This window comes from Venturia canescens, chromosome 7, assembly GCF_019457755.1.
Source record: "Venturia canescens isolate UGA chromosome 7, ASM1945775v1, whole genome shotgun sequence".
Lineage (NCBI taxonomy): Eukaryota > Metazoa > Arthropoda > Insecta > Hymenoptera > Ichneumonidae > Venturia > Venturia canescens.
This window is the reverse complement of record NC_057427.1, coordinates 15,493,322-15,497,996: the sequence shown is the minus strand read 5'-3', so window position 1 is coordinate 15,497,996 and position 4,675 is coordinate 15,493,322. Positions and strand designations below refer to the sequence as shown.

General features: G+C 37.4%; 1 protein-coding gene across 10 annotated transcripts in view; it reads left to right on the top strand.

Moving 5' to 3' along the window:
* The first annotated feature begins 1,628 nt into the window (after positions 1–1,628).
* The window catches only part of LOC122414090 (uncharacterized), a 63,164-nt gene continuing 60,117 nt past the window's right edge, over positions 1,629–4,675 (top strand). For 9 of the 10 annotated variants that reach the window (XM_043424945.1, XM_043424948.1, XM_043424947.1 and 6 more), the window contains exons 1-2: positions 1,629–1,994; positions 2,987–3,070. The gene's annotated coding sequence lies outside the window, so the exon portion shown is untranslated. The remainder of the gene's footprint in view (positions 1,995–2,986; positions 3,071–4,675) is intronic. The other variant, XM_043424943.1, reaches the window with a different exon arrangement.

The window sequence follows — 4,675 nt, the reverse complement described above, 5'->3', positions numbered from 1 at the left end:
CGTGTTTTATTTATATTCGTTTAAAGACTGTTAAATCCAATTGCATTACTTAAAATTTCACCGAGTTCATCAAGCTCCCATATTATTCAATGATCAGAAATAGTATTTAATATTTGTGCACAGAAACCAGCAATTCTGGGGACGAAAATTCCACATTTGGGAATTCTGCAACTTCGACCGAGTTTAATAACGGCGAAATCTGTTACTCCAACTGCGGGTATTGCATAATCAACCGTCCGCGTGTTCTCGAGTCAACCACGGCGAGGAAGCGCCATCACAAAAGAACCTGAGAAACGATTTGCTACCCCTCACCGAACTAACGAAGATTTTTCGGTCAGAGCTCGTCTGAGAGATAAAGGAATGCCACAGAAGATTATGAATTCGATGCGTTAACTCGAGACAAATTAATGAACGATGTTCTGGAAAAAAATTCCATGGAAATTACTCTTGTTTTGTTTTTCAGATGAAAAAAAATCATTTGTAATTTTGTTCCCAGGTTCAATTATACTCGTTTTCATGCATTTCCTCATCGGGTAATAACAGTAAAATTACTAATAGTGATGTCAACATTGGATCTTCACCACCATCATAATTCCGTGATAAACTCCGATGGTACAGAGGTTCAAAAGAACTGCGACGAAGAATTTTCAAGCATGATAAGGGAATGATATTACATTCGTGCATATATCAGTTTCCATTTTATATGAAAATATTTTATTGAAATACACGACAATAATGTAAGCCAGTATTTTTATAAATTTTAGCTTATGTGAGGTTAGGTGAGGTTGGACAGTGACGACATCCGACGGATCCGTTGATCTCACGAATTTACAAGGCACTTTGGCGGGCGGGTGGGTGCTTCACCACATCATACGTCTATATATTCATTACATATAGTTAAACCTCCATCATCGTGCGTCAAAGACGAATTAATAAATTATGACATTTCGTGACGAAGATAATACTGCATTAAACGGAAAATACAAAACAACATTGAGTGTTTCTTGAAAGGTCCGAAACATTTATATTTGGAAATCACAACTAAAACGCTACCCCACGGGAAAGCCATTTTCGTCCCGAATGAGTAAAACCTGTATTTCGAATGAATTCGTCACTGGAAGTTTTCGATCGAATTTTTTTTTTTAAATCCGCCTTTTTTCAAGAACTCATAGAATTTTCACATTTATTAGATTGGTTGAAACAAACGACTTGAGAGACTGAACAACGTGTTCGAGGTATAATGGGTAGAAAAAGTCGGATCCGAAAATAACCTTAAATTTACCATCAAATATGAATTAAAGAAATATAATAAACGTCATTTTGCAGGTATCGTTTCGATTGAATCAAAATGATGTAAACAATAATTTTCTCTGTTCCTCGTATTTTCTTTAAATAAATAAAGAATTAGAGAAGTAAAATAAAAGTGGGAGATAAAAGTTTGAGAATTTACGAGGGTTCGTACTGTATACATGGAAAGTTAGTAGTAAGGTGATGGGGGTAGGTTTTTCAGCGAGTGAAGGGGAGGGGGCGGTTTGCGCGTGAGGGTTGGTGAGAGAGCTGGTAAGCTTGATCGTACGGTGGCGCCATCTGTTTCCTCCGTTTTGACCGTCCACCCTGTGCCTGTGAAGCGTATCAGTCGCGCATTTCGGTCCGTTTCGGACGAATAGCAAGGGAGGAAAAAAGGTAGTAGCAGAAGCAGCAATTTCACCATCGCGACCACCACGGCCACCACCATCACGACTATTATCACTACTAGACCACGACGACTAGCACCGCGAACATCGTCACTCCGAAGAATCGTAAGATAAAGCGAGAGAGTGCCGTCGCGGACATTTGATTATCCAGTGCTTCGTGTGTCGCCAGGAAAGTGACAAGTGTGCGCGCGCGCGTGTGTGTGTCTGTGGTGTGCGGTGAGTGAAAAAAAAAGAAAAAAGAGGAAAAAGAGAGTGTGTTTTGAGATAGAAAGGTGTCAGGAGAGATAGAACTGCTAAAAGGTAAATTTCGACAACAATAATGTGACATAAAATATACGAAAATTGTACACTTAATACCGCATATACACGTGCATATATTTACACACATTTACGGGGACCTCTAAATCAAAACATTAGTTCAGAATAAATTGAGAGAAAAATCGTCAACACTTTTTTATTGCTCTTTTCGTCTGGTTAAGAATATGCTCTACGGGTTTTGCTTCGATATGCCGGAACACGGGATACATTTACGTGTTGGATCGATTCCCCTTTCTCAGGTCACCTACGAACCATGCCTATAATCCCCCCTTGGTTAAGACACTTTTACTTCGCTCACGTTCTGCCACCATCCCCATTTCTTTTTTGCCTTACTGCCCATTTTTTCTCCTCCTTTCAACCCCGAACATATTTCGAACGTCCCGTCGCTTCGTCCCTCCTGTCAGACATTTCTAGTTTATCCTTCTTTTGTACGATCTCTCTCTCTCTCCCTCGCGCTTTAGAACGACATTTTTTCTATTTTTCTATTTCTTCCTACATCTTTTTACAACTCTCCCCGCCTTGTTTCTTTTCTCTCCCCTGTCTCCTCCCCTTCCTTCAAGCGCCCTCTTTTACTCGCCTAACCGACGTAATACTTGGTGCACTAAAACCCAGAAAACCTTCGTCCTCTCTTCCATCTCGCTTAAGGCAGCCTGTATATATCGGCAAGTTTAGTTACGTGGAGAGAAAACTCGAAACTGTGTGTTGTAGGGGGTGTTCGAGTAAATGGAGTCACGGTGCCTACATATACGCAGCTACATCACAATTTAATACACCGTTTCGTTGATAGAGCTATTTCTTGAACCAGTTTTTTATCGAAAATTTTTTTTAAAAAAGTAATAACAATGAAAAGAAAAACAATTGAAATGAAGTAAAATAACACTGTGTCGCATTCGTTATAATTTTCCTTTTTTTCTTTCCTTTTTTTCCTTCCACTCCGTTCGCGTTGCATATACATGGTGTCTAAATCCACAAAGACAAGAAGGGCATGGAGCGATACTAACGTTCGAGGGATAAGAGTGAGAAAGTGGCGAGAAATCGAAACCTCTGCGAGAGTGTGTGTAAGTGTAAGATTTCGTTTTTTTTTTTTTTTTTCATTATTTTTCGACACTTCTCGACCGTTTCAGCATTGCGGTTTCGCAGCACACACTTTTGTACATACACCAGTGTATTGGCTATGCTTCCCTTTCGGAACTCGATAGTTTTTTTTTTTTTAAGGTATTACTGGATGGATAGCCCAGCCGATAAATTGTACCTGATCGGAATTTCCGTGCTTCGTGATGCAATAAAAATCTTAAAAAATTCAGCAACATTTGAAAAGTTATGAACTACAATTATCAATAATAATATTGCCCAAAAGTTATTAATAAATTGTTTAAATAAATAATTTTTTAACATTTTTACAGTAAACCCCTGTTTTTTTTTTACGAATCGAATGTGCGCATTTTTCTGAATGCTCACGATTTTTTTCAGAATTTTCGTGGATTTTTGAAATTCCCTTTTTTAAATTTTTTAAGTGACTCTATTTGTACATTTTTGATTCAGTAACCTTGAGACTTTTCAGAACCGATGGTAAATATGACTTCTAAAACGTATCCAAAATTCAAATTTTTCAAAATTTTTACAAGAAATTTCAAAAATCCACGAAAATCCTGAAAAAATTCATGAGCGTTCGGAAAAAAACACACATTTCATTCGTAAAAAAAAACAATAGGTCACCGCAAAATTACTGAATAATGAATTGTTTAAACAATTTGTTATTAACTTTTGGGAAATATTATTATTGATAATTGTTGTTCATAGCTTTCCAAATGTTGTTGAGTTTTTTCAGTTTTTTATTTTTATCACGAAGTACGGAAATTCCAATCAGATATAATTTTTTCTCGAGCTATTCATCCAGTTATACCTTAATTAACCATGGTGCACCGTGCACTAAATCTTTCACCGTTTATTGCTATGTTCACACTTCGGACACTACACTAATAAATAGCCCGATACCCCTGACTTGTCGCACAGAAGTTTTTCGAAAATTCTTACGCCCTCTGTAGCTCTGTTATTTTTTCCTTGATTTATGACCCCAATTATGTCTGAGAATTTTCACATTGGCTTGGTGTTTCCATTTTAAAGCGTTCGACTTCTGATTGTTATGTTATGAAATCTTAAGACATCGATATTTAGTGTGAAATCATGATATTTACTGCATGTGTCATAAGACTGTGAGGAAAAGGATGTAATTGAGGTGACAATAAGTCTTTTCCACGCGATTTCAACGCGACATGGGACAGAATTTGCGAAATTTCACTTTTTTGATAATTCCAAGGCGCAATGGCTTTTTATCGTTTCCCAAAAGCTTCGAATCCACGAAGCGATTGTGGGGTTAACCTTACATGGGGATAATTCTCAAAATATTTGGAAAATCGATCTGAACGTTTGCAACGGGAGTCGTCCAACGATATGAAATGTCGCTGAAGTTTCCAACGTTGGGCTTCAACGATATTGAAATTAAAAACAAAATTTGATTCTCATTTTTTTTATTGTACGAATCGCTTTTAGTGATCGAAAAAAGAAGACTTGCCAAATTTGATCGAAATATTCTTCCCGGAACACCCCCGTAATAGGGGTTGAAATTTCGAAAATTTCATAAAGTTTTTCGTATCAGCATTCTC